The 12,666-nt window shown below is 46.7% G+C and overlaps 1 pseudogene; it reads left to right on the forward strand.

Annotated features, from left to right (window-relative positions):
- Positions 1-3,902: 3,902 nt before the first annotated feature.
- LOC138419289 (cationic amino acid transporter 3-like) lies at positions 3,903-10,954 on the forward strand (annotated as a pseudogene).
- The last annotated feature ends 1,712 nt before the right edge of the window (positions 10,955-12,666 follow it).

Below are 12,666 nucleotides of genomic sequence, written 5' to 3' on the forward strand. Positions count from 1 at the left end.
AATCTTTCCCAGCATCAGGGTCTTTTCAAATGAGTCAGCTCTTCACATCAGGTGGGCAGAGTATTGGAGTTTCAGATTCTGTGAGCAGCAACTGCTTGAAGCTGCCCTTTGGAACTCAGAGCAGGTCAGGGAAGCTGAGTCTGGATACAAAAAACAAGGGACAGAAATGAACCTACTTACAAATCAGACAGAGACGCATAGACTTAGGAAATGAATTTATGGTTGCCAGGGGAAGACTTAGGAAATGAATTTATGGTTGCCAGGGGAAGCGATAGCTAGGGACTTTGGGAGGTCAGGTACACACTGCTATATATAAAATGGAAAAGCAGCCAGGACCTACTGTAGACACAAGGAATCTGCTCAGTGTTGGGTGCAACCTGGACGGGACGGGACCTGGGGGAGAATGGACACAAGTCCATGTGAGACTCAGTCCCTTCGCTGTTGACCTGAACCTACGGCACCATCATTCCTTGGCTACACCCCACTACAAAATGTTTTTGGTATTTAAAATACTTTTGAAAAAGGAACAGGGGACAGAAAAAAGCCTTCATTCCCAGGAGCCCCATATGGTCCTGAGGTAGGAGCTAGTGGGCTCCAGGCTGGGCATTTACAATTAGACTTCTGTTTACATTTCCTGAGGAAGGAGGCAGGGGGCTCTGGGCTAGAGAGTTACAAGCAGCCTCCTGTTGGCTCTTCAGGATGGAAACGACAAGAACAGAGTGAGTAGCTGGACGTTGTCTCCTGTGGACACTTTCAGGCAACAACTGTGGCAGGCCTAAACCCTCTTTGATTTAGAGGTCAAGAGTGACAGATTTCCCAGCCTTGTGGCCAGGGAGACATGGCACATGTTGAGGGTGAGAGAGGAGGAGGGCATCCCCCCATAACAGGAGGTGCCAGGACCCACCCCATCCCATGGCCTCCCGGCTGGAATACAACCTGAAAAAAAGTTGCACAGGCAAGTGGGTGAGGGTCCTAGGGCAGGTCAGTTGTGTTAAAATAAGTGGATAATTGGCTAAAGATAAGCAAACTCAGAACTGCCCTTGTGGATGATTTTACTGACTTTGTTGGGTTATGGGGCTCCTCCTCCTGGGAGGAAGTCTACACTCTTTCTCTCCAGCTGTGTATCTCTGCCTCGCTTCTGTCTTAACTGAGCAAACTTCCTCTGAGTGCTCTCTCACTGTTGTGCTGTGTCTCTAATAATACACTTTGTACCTGTTTTAGATTTAAAAACATTTTTTTCCTCCTTGAGAAATGCATTTTTCAATGGAGGCAAGAGTCAGGGGAACCTTGTCTCTAGCCTCTGGCCCCTGGTGGACGAGCGGCTAGGAGTCCTGGTTTTCATCCAGGCCACCCGGGTTCAATGTCCATCGAGTTGGTGATGCCATCCAGCCATCTCATCCTCTGTCGTCCTCTTCTCCTGACCCCAATCCCTCCCAGGATCAGAGTCTTTTCCAATGAGTCAACTCTTGCAATGAGGTGGCCAAAGTACTGGAGTTTCCGCTTTAGCATCATTCCTTCCAATGGACACCCAGGACAGGTCTCCTTTAGGATGGACTGGTTGGATCTCCTTGCAGTCCAAGAGACTCTCAAGAGTCTTCTCCAACACCACAGTTCAAAAGCATCAATTCTTCGGTGCTCAGCTTTCTTCACAGTCCAACTCTCACATCCAGACATGACCACAGGAAAAACCATAGATGGACCAAAGACGGACCTTTGTTGGCAAAGGAATGTCTCTACTTCTGAATATGCTATCTAGGTTGGTCAGAACTTTCCTTCCAAGGAGTAAGCATCTTTTAATTTCATGGCTGCAGTCACCATCTGCAGTGATTTTGGAGCCCACCGAAAATAAAGTCTGACACTGTTTCCACATCTATTTTCTATTAAGTGAGGACACCAGATGCCATGATCTTAGTTTTCTGAATGTTGACCTTTAAGCCAACTTTTTCACTCTCCTCTTTCACTTTCATCAAGAGGCTTCTAGTTCCTCTTCACTTTCTGCCAGAAGGGTGGTGTCATGTGCATATCTGAGGTGATTGATATTTCTCCCGGCAATCTTGATTCCAGCTTGTGTTTCTTCCACCCCAGCATTTCCCATGATGTACTCTGCATAGAAGTTAAATAAGCAGGGTGACAATATACAGCCTTGACGGACTCCTTTTCCTATTTGGAACCAGTCTGCTGTTCCATGTCCAGTTCTAACTGTTGCCTCCGGACCTGCATATAGGTTTCTCAAGAGGCAGGTCAGGTGGTCTGGTATTCCCATCTCTTTCAGAATTTTCCACAGTTTCTTGTGATCTACACAGTCAAAGGCTTTGGCATAGTCAATAAAGCAGAAATAGATGTTTTTCTGGAACTCTCTTGCTTTTTCCATGATCCAGCGGATGTTGGCCATTTGATCTCTGGTTCCTCTGCCTTTTCTAAAACCAGCTTAAACATCAGGAAGTTCACGGTTCATGTATTGCTGAAGCCTGGCTTGCAGAATTTTGAGCATTACTTTACTAGCGTGTGAGATGAGTGCAATTGTGCGGTAGTTTAAATATTCTTCGACATTGCCTTTCTTTGGGATTGGAATGAAAACTGACCTTTTCCAGTCCTGTGGCCACTGCTGAGTTTTCCAAAATTTGCTGGCATATTGAGTGCAGCACTTTCACAGCATCATCGTTTAGGATTTGAAAGAGCTCAACTGGAATTCCATCACCTCCACTAGCTTTGTTCGTAGTGATGCTTTCTAAGGCCCACTTGACTTCATATTTCAGGATGTCTAGCTCTAGGTGAGTGATGGCACAATCTTGATTATCTGGGTCATGAAGATCTTTTTTGTACAGTTCTGTGTATTCTTACCTCCTCTTCTTAATATCTTCTGCTTCTGTTAGGTCCATACCATTTCTGTCCTTTATTGAGCCCATCTTTGCCTGAAATGCTGCCTTGGTGTCTCTGATTTCCTTGAAGAGATCTCTAGTCTTTTCCATTCTGTCGCTCAGTATTGTCCAACTCTTTACGACCCCATGGACTGACTGTAGCCTGCCAGGCTCCTCTGCCTGTGGAATTCTCCAGGCAACTCTACTGGAGTGGGTTTTCATTCCCTTCTCCAGGGGATCTTCCTGACCCAGGGATTAAGTAAAGGAAGACAAAGAGTGGTATGTAGCTTGTGCAAAATCAGATAAACTATTAGGTAGCAGAGTGAAATTTGAACCAGCAGATGGATTTCTATCCAAAAGTCAGTATTCTTATCCACTCAACTCATACCAACTAAGCAGCTACTCTGTGCCTGGCACTTTGCTGGAAGCCTTTGCTTCTGTAGGAGCAGAAAACATTTCTTTATAGGGTGCTTTGACAGGTCTAATAATTAAATTGGCATAAGTTAGATTGACAAGCTTAATTTGTTATGTATTGGAGCCCCATGAAAACTCAGAGGCTCAAAGACAGGCATTTGAGGCTTATATGCCCTCTGCCCCGAGCTAAGGAGAAGGGGTTAAGGATCTGGGGCTTCAAAAGGGAGGAAGACAACCCGCAGGATGATGGGAAGAGCTATCATTTGGGAAGCAAACATTTGCCGCTCCAGATAGGTAAGTCTTTCTGAGATAAAAAGCTATCCCTGGTAAATGACTCTCTTTCTGGCATAGGTCTCCTAATCTACATTATTTTGAGCAGTTAAAGGAGAGACAAGGAACTTCTCCTGAGTCTTCTGGGTCTTAATTAATTTTAGCTCAAAGCAACCTGCATGCCAAAGTGGGACATTTGGGGGAGACATAGTCTGCTCCCCTTCACTTCTCTTTAAGCAAACTTTCTACTAACTTGGAATCATATTAAGAGCCTTCTTTATGTTAAAGAAACCAAAGCTCACAGACGGAGAACTTGGCCAATGTGTCCTTTGACCATGTGGTCCCCACCACGCTGTTCATCTGTGAAACTCCCAGGACCAAGAGTGGATAACATTCTTGATGGCTTTGTGTCTTGTTTTCTCAGCAGATCTTACTTCCTCAACTCTGTCTAGGATGCGATGTCAGGATGTTCACCAATTTGGTCAGAAGCTGGTTCGAAGGCAACAGTTGAAGCCCACTGAGGGGCCTGAGAGTCCCAAGGCCCGTCACCTGAACACCCTTGACCTGGTGGTCTTGGGTGTGGTCAGCACGCTGGGGGCCGGCGTGTACATCCTGGTGGGAGAAGTGGCCATGTTCATCGCTGGACCAGTGATCGTCATCTCCTTCTTGGTGGCCGCCCTGTCTTCTGCGTTGTCTGGGCTCTGCTATGCCGTGTTTGGGACACGGGTCTCATGGACCGGTTCTGCGCATCTCTACAGCTACATCAGTGTGGGAGAACTGTGGGCTTTCGTCACTGGTTGGAACCTCATACTAGCTTATGTCATTGGTGAGATGATGGGTGGAAAAGGTGTGGGGCTTGAGATCAGAATTTAGGAGTGAGGAGTTGGGTCTTCAGTCGTTCATGAGCAGTTGGTCATCCACTTTGTTGGAGGAGAAGGAGGAGGGTAATAGTGTCAGGAAAACTCCACAACTTCATTGTACTCAGCTTTCTCCTGCTTCTTTACATGATGGACCAAGAAGCCAGAGGAAAGGGAACTGTTGGGAGTGGGTGAGATGGAGGTGTGTCCCACAGGCTCCTCCCCTCACCGTACTGAAGTCTCTGCTCAGTTGTTGCATTCATGGGATTTCCCTTTACCACTTGATTTAAGATTTCAACCCTTGTCTCCCATCTTCCCTGTTCCCACTTCACTGTTTTCTTACATAACATTGATCACCTGCTAATGTGTTAAATAGTTGACCTATTTGGTGATCATTTGACTCTACTCTCCCCACCTCATGAAGAAGAACTCTTTGCGAGTAGGTATTGATGCAAAATCTTGGCTCTCTGTGCACCAACACCAAACAGAAATAGAGACAGAGTCATAAGGAGAAGGAGAGAGTGGCTTTATTTCTTTGCCAGGCAAAGTGGGAACACAGTAGGTTCGTGCCTTAATAACAGTGCCCCCACTGCCATGGGAATAGGGAGAGAATATATAGTCAGGGCTCCTGGTCAGAGCTATCCTGAGAAGCTCACGGTATGTGCAGAGTCTCAGGTGATCAGGTCTCCTAATTTTTTTTAAGTTTTTTCTTCCTTCTTTCTTTTCTTGAATATTTATTTATTTGACTGTGTCAAGTCTTAGCTACAGCACACAGGATCTTTCATTGTGGGGCATGGACTCTCTAGTTGTGATGCTCACATTTAGTTGCTCTGTGCCACGTGGGATCTTGAATGTGAATCCCTTCATTGCAAGGCAGATTCTTAACCACTGGACCATCAGGAAAGCAACCAACAAACCACCTAATATTGATGAGCTTCTGTGTTCCCTTTAATCTTGCCTCAGGTGGTTTCTTGGCCCCCCTGCCTTGATTGACAACTCTTTGAATCTGTCCTTTGGAACTCAGGGAAGGTCATGGAGGCTGAAGTTTTGCCTACAAGAAGTGGGGAACAAAAAGGCCTCTGTGCCCAGAGTCCCACAGAGCTCTGCTCAGCATCAGTATTTTGTAATTTTCCCCCAAAATATATTCTATGGCACACAAGGGGTTCAATTTATGATTGTTAACAAATGTTCCTTCTGCTGCTGCTGCAGCCAGTGCAAGCCTGGCCAGGGCCTGGAGCCACACCACGACAGCCTGATTGGGAACCACATTTCTCAGGCGTTAGAGGGAACTTTCTCTCCGTATATGCCCTACTTCCTGGCCACGTACCCAGATTTTGTTGCCATGGCCGTGTTGCTGCTTCTCACTGGTAAGCTGGGGATTTTCATGATGGGACAGGAAGGGTGGGGTGTGGAGGGGAAAAAGGGTGGGGAAGGCTTGGGGTAGCAGCATATGGGAGATTAGAACTAGGAAGAATGGTCTTTGGTATGAGAGACAGGAAGGCAAGACATAGACCGTTATTTCCCACCCTTGGCATTACTGATCTTCTAGGCTGGAGGAGCCTTTGGTGTGGGGGCTAACCTGTGCACTGTAGGGTTATCTTAATTTAATCATTGTTGGATGTGTAGCATCTATGAACTATGTTCATTAGATATGGGTGACACCAACCCCCCAAGTTGTGACAATCAGAATGTCTCCAGGGAGTTTCTTGGTGGCTTCACCTCAGATCAGTCGCTCAGTCATGTCCAACTCTTTGCAACCCCATGGAATGCAGCACGCCAGGCTTCCCTGTCCATCACCACCTCCCAGAGCTTGCTCAAACTCATGTCCATCGAGTCAGTCATGCCATCCAGCCATCTCATCCTCTGTCATCCCCTTCTCCTCCGGCTTTCAAGCTTTCCCGGCATCAGGGTCTTTTCCAATGAGTCAGTTCTTTGCATCATGTGACCAAAATATTGGAGTTTCAGCTTCAGCATCAGTCCTTCCAATGAATATTCAGGACTGATTTCCTTTAAGATGGACTGGTTGGATCTCCTTGCAGTCCAAGGGACTCTTAAGAGTCTTCTCAAACACCACAGTTCCAAAGCATCAATTCTTTGGCACTCAGCTTTCTTTATAGTCCAACTCTCACATCCATACATGACTACTGGAAAAACCATAGCTTGGACTAGATGGGCCTTTGTTGGTAAAGTAATGTCTCTGCTTTTGAATATGCCATCTAGGTTGGTCATAATTTTCCTTCCAAGGAGTAAGTGTCTTTTAATTTCATGGCTGCGATCACCATCTGCAGTGATTTTGGAGCCCCCCAAAATAAAGTCTGACACTGTTTCCACTGTTTCCCCATCTATTTCCCATGAAGTGATGCAACCAGATGCCATGATCTTAGTTTTTTGAATGTTGAGTTTTAAGCCAGCTTTTTCACTCTCCTCTCTCACGTTCATCAAGAGGCTCTTCAGTTCCTCTTCATCTTCTATCATAAGGGTGGTGTCATCTGTGTATCTGGTGGTTTAGTGGTTAGGATTCTGGGTTTTCACTGCCATGGCCCAGGTTCATCCATGGCAAGGGAATGGAGATCCTACAAACCATGGCATGGCCAAAAAACGGACCCAAAACAAAACAAAGAGAATGTCACCAGACGTTGCCAACAGTCCCTTGGGGAACAAAACCACTCCCAGCTGAGAAGCACTTACTTCGACTGACAAGTTTCTCCCTCTGTACTGAGACCAAACTTTTTTTTTAATTGAGAGAAAATTTACATAGCATAAAATTAACCATTTAATCATTCTCCCCAATTTTGTTGAGTTAATTGACATCCAACATTGTATAAGTTTAAAGTGTACCACATGATGATTTGATAGACATGTCTACTGTGAGATGACGGCCACAGTAAGAAACAAGCTACCTTAAATTGTACTTAGAGGGACTTAGTACCTTCACAGTGTCCTGTAACCATCACCTGCATCTAGTTCCAAACATTTGCATCACAAGCAAAGGAAACCCTGCACCCACTGAGCAGTCACTGTCCATCTATCCACCACCAACAGCCCTCCTGACACTGTAGCCACTGGTCTGCTTTCTGTCTCTATGGATTTGGTCATTTTGGATGTCTCATATTCCATCTCTCCCACAGGACAACTGGTTCTGGGAGCTCCTGAGTCAACCCTGCTTTACAACAGAGTTTCGGTTCTCAGTTTCATTATCATCTCTGGCTTCATTAAGGGAGACCTGCACATCTGGAAGCTCACAGAACAGGACTACACATTGAACACGTCTGCATCCAGTGGCACCTCTAGGTTAGGAGGGCTGTCTTGTCCATAGTGACACTTGTGTGATGGAGGGTGCAAGTCTAGAAATCTGGTGGGGACTAAAGAGTGGCAACCCACTCCAGGATTCTTGCCTGGAGAATTGCATGGACAGAGGAACCTGGCAGGCTACAGTCGATGGGGTTGAAAGAGTCAGACATGACTTAGTGACTAAACCACTACCAAAGAGACCTGGGCTGATGGATCTAAGTGATGGGGGTCCTGGAGCCCAGCACTTGTGGTAGGAAGGGAAGAGTCCAGTAGAGATGGCTGAGCTCTCCTCACCCATGTTTTTCCTCATTCCTTCTCTCACCATAGGTTGGGCCCTCTGGGTTCTGGAGGGTTTGCACCTTTGGGCTTTGATGGGGTTCTCCAGGGAGCAGCTCTGTGTTTCTACACATTTATTGGTTTTGATGCCATTGTCACTAAAGGTAATATAGTCACTGTGCTTCTCATCAGGGGTTTGGGGACAGATTAGGCTGCCCTTGGGCATAGGGGTCGGAAGAAGGATAAGCTGCTTTTGATGGTGCAAGAGGAAAGGGGGTATTGTGTTTTCGCTCCCTGTGTTTTCCTAACCTAGTACATCTATGCATCCTGCAGGGGAAGAAGCCCTAAATCCTCAGCGGTCCAGCCCCGTGAACACCATGATCACGATCTTCATCTGCTTTGTGGTGTGCTTTGGTGTCTCAGCAGCACTCACCCTCATGGTGCCCTACTGCCAGATCCATCCTGAGAGCACCTTGCCAGAGGCTTTCCTCCTCGTTGGGTGGGGCCCTGCCAGATATGTCGAGGCTGTTGGCGCCTTCTGTGCTCTTACGTCCAGGTCAGTATCATGGCTTTCTCCCCACTGACTGTCAGATGCTCTGGTATCCCAGCCCTTGGGATTGAGAGACAAGAGGGGAGGACACCTTGACCCAAGTAGACTAGGGAACAGAAGCCCCGGTCCTCCCTTCCCGTCTCTCCATGTCCTCATATACGTTTCCATTTTCTTTTCCAGTCTCCTCGGTGATATGTTCCCCATGCCTCGGGTAATGTATGTGATGGCAGAGGACGGAATCCTTTTTCGGGGACTTTCCAGATCCACGGCTGCACCCGAATACCCATCATGGCCATCATGTCTTCTGGCATCTTTGCAGGTGACTAAACAAACCCTTGTTTGATCATTTCCTTACCTTGGATATTTCTGACTGTTTCTCACTCCCTTCCCCACCTTGTCTGTGCCCTCATCCTAGCGGTCATGGCGTTACTCTTCAAGTTCAGCGATCTGGTGGACCTCCTATCAATTGGGACCCTGCTTGCTGACTCCCTCGTGGTTCTTTCTGTCCTTGCCCTCAGGTGAGACTCCACTGCACCTTGGCTGGGGGTCATGGACTCAAGAGGAGCTAAGATTCTTCTAGCTTCGTGTCCTGCATCTGCTGAAGTTGGGAAAGAGTTGGATTAACTGCCTGATATTGGATAAGTATAGGGGCTGCTGTCAATCCTGCCTTAATATCCTTTCACTCGGGTACCAGCCAGATCAGAATTGCAGCAAGAAGGAGAAAACAGAGGAGGAAATTGAGGTGAAGTCTGACCTTAATGAAAATCCTCCAGTGCCTGTATCTGAAGCAGGAAATTCAAACATTCTAAAGAGTCTGTGGTTCCCTACCAGCACCATCCCCACCCAGAAATCTGGCCAGATTGTCAATGGATACGCCTTCCTGTTTGGTGACCAGTGGGACTTCTTTTTGGTGGTATTCTGAAATTGACAGGATGGGTTGGAAATATGTGTCTATTTCAGGCAAGAAGTAATAGAGTTATGATGGCCCCTCCTGATGTGGGCAGCCTGAGGAGGGGTGTGACCCGAGGTCCTGACTTCTTTGTCTTCTGGGTCCAGCCTGTTCTCCTCCATCTTGACCCTTGCAGTTCTCCTGCTGATAATCCTGAGCCTGAGCCTGGCCCAGTGGCCCAGCCAGGTGTTCTCTGGAGACCCCGTGCTCCCAACAGTGGCTGTGCTGCTGCTGCTGCTCATCACTGGGGTCACAGCCATCAACTGGAGGCAGCCCCAAGACCTCACTGCTCTTCCATTCAGGGTAGGCGAGGGACTTCCCTGGTGGTCCAGTGGTTAAGAATCTACCTTGCAATGCAGGGCATGTAGGTTAGATTCCAAGTCAGGGAACAAATACCCAACCAGGACATGCCACAGGGCAACTAAGCCCACGTCCCACAACTAGAGCAACCCTTGGGCCACAACTCAGTTCCGACACAGCCAAATTAATTAATTTGTTAAAAGTAGGTGACCTTCTGTGCCCAAACTATCCATCTTGAGTGAATGAAGTCTACCTGCTTTGAGGTCTAAACATCCTCTGCTGGACATGAGAAGATGGGAAATTGCTGAGGCCAATGGACCCTTCCCTGACCCACACTCAGTGCTTCACACACCCAGTTTCAGTAGGCACTGAACACACAGCTTCAAAAGCACTGGAGTCTTCCTGCCCACATGTGGGTAGGGTCTCCTTTTCAGACGTCTGGGCTGTGTCCAGGGATGACCTGACTCTGCCCACAGGCCCCTGCTCTGCCTGTCCTCCCACTGGTCAGCATTCGTGAACATTTCCCTGATGGTGCAGATGACCTCTGGAGCCTGGATCCAATTCAGTGTCTGGAATGCCATTGGTAAGTGGTTTTCTGGGATTAAAAGACCTCTCAATGGACTGATCCCCATCTTCTTCCTACCACCACTCTCCTAAACTATGTCAGACACCCTCATAGGAGACCTAGTGAGCAAGTGTGGGGTTCCCTGGTGTCTCAGTGGTAAAGAATCCACCTGCCAATGCAGGAAATGTAAGAGACATGGGTTCATTCCTGGGTCAGGAGGATCCCTGGAGGAGGAAATAGCAACCCACTCCAGTACACTTGACTGGAGAATACCATGGGCAGAGGAGCCTGGAGGGCTATGGTCTGTGGGGTCACAAAAGAGCCAGTCACGACTGAGGAACTGAGCATGCATACGAGCGTGTACACAAGTGCGTATCAGTAAGGAGAGCACCTACTTTCCCTTCTCACTGTCTAATTTCCCTACTAGGATTTGCCATATACTTTGGCTATAGGATCCGACACAGCCTGGAGGAGAACAATGAGCAACAGTCTCCAGCCTGCACCTTCCAGACTCCTCACCCAAGCATCCCTGCTGCTGAATCATCTTAACCACAGGACATAGATGCCATGTGGAGCCCCTCCATACGCTAGAGGAATCTTCTGGTTCAAGGGGCACTCTGAGCCTCTATGGACTATGAAGGTGCAATGCATTTAGGGACCTATATTTATTGCCAGTGGACAAATGACGTACATGCTGAATAATTTTTAAGTATTCTTTTCAGAACACGATACACATACCAAAAGGGCATGCTTTGTAAGTGTGCAGCAAGGTGATATTTCACAAAGAATGTGTAACAATGTAAGCAGCTACTGGAGAAAGAAATAAAATATGAACCTACTCATGCAAAGCTCCTACTTGTGCTTCTTTTTAGCAAAATTGCAGAGATGGCTGTCTGGGGAGGAAAGGCAGGTGACTGTATACTGTGTCCAGTGCTGCCCTTGAAATGTAGGACAGAGGTAAGTAGGAAGGAAAAGCAAGGGAACAGATGCACTGGGCTGACAGTAACACAAGAAAGCTAAGGCGGCTGTATTACCATCAGAACGTAGACTCTAAGAAAAGGAGAAGAATACCAGACAGAGTGGGTCATGTCATCATGGTAAAATGATCACTTTTATCTTTTCCCCAGCTTTCTGGAGACATAGTGTCATCTTTTGTAAATGACTGTTTCTCTTTACTTTTCTGTCACAGACTCTTGGAATTACACAGTAGAGTTGATGATGAAAAGTTCTTAATTGGAAAAAAAATACCTGCATTGTCAGAGGTGAGGGAAAGAAGTAGTAAGTAGTGATTTATTGACAAATGATTACAACTGGGTGGAACTAAAAGACAGGAAATGAAACGGGATAGTCACGTGAAAGAGTTACTGCAGAACAGAGTGCCTGACACTGAGATTATGCACATTCAAGATACTGATAATTGTGAACCAGAGGGTTGTTTGCGGGAATGAGCATCTGCAGTAGAGTGAAGGAGGGATACAGGTCAAGAAACTGAGTAGCAAGGTATTAGATGAATGAAAATACAGTGGAGGTGGACGAACAGAATTAGGAATATCACAACCTTGCCAGTTCTCATGACAGTACAGGCTTAGGAAGAAATGAACGGAGATTGAAACTGTCAGGTGAAGCTTTGTCGGAAGGGGTTGACATCACCTGTTTGCTGTTCTTCGCTTACTGCTGGGGGCCAACCAGATATCCTGTGCTACCAATGTGTAACAGGCAACACTGAACACCGCCCATAAAAGAGCCTTGATGAGAAACTGAATCAGCCCTTCCGGGTTCTTCTAGCCGGTCTAAGGATTAAATTGACATGAGATAGCTTAATGGGACAAAAACCAAGTGTAGCTCAATAATGCAATGAAGGTGAAAGAGGAGAGTGAAAAAGCTGGCTTACCACTCAACATTCATAAAACGAAGATCATAGCATCTGGTCCCATCACTTCATGGCAAATAGATGGGGAAACAATGGAAACAGTGGCAGATTTTATTTTCTTGGGCTCCAAAATCACTGCAGACAGTGACTGCAGCCATGAAATTAAGACACTTGCTCCTTGGAAGAAAAGCTATGACAAGGCTTCACACTGAATTAAAAAACAGAGCCATCACTTTGCTGACAAAGGTCCATATAGTCAAAGCTATGCTTTTTCCAGTAGTCATGTTGGATGTGAGAGCTGGACTATAAAGAAAGCTCAGCACTGAAGAATTGATGCTTTTGAACTGTGGTGTTGGAGGAGATGCTTGAGAGTCCTGTGGACTGCAAGGAGATCCAGCCAGTCCATCCTAAAGGAAATCAGTCCTGAATATTCATTGGAAGGACTGATGTTGAAGCTGAAACTCCA

This window comes from Ovis canadensis, chromosome 14, assembly GCF_042477335.2.
Source record: "Ovis canadensis isolate MfBH-ARS-UI-01 breed Bighorn chromosome 14, ARS-UI_OviCan_v2, whole genome shotgun sequence".
NCBI classification, from domain to species: domain Eukaryota; kingdom Metazoa; phylum Chordata; class Mammalia; order Artiodactyla; family Bovidae; genus Ovis; species Ovis canadensis.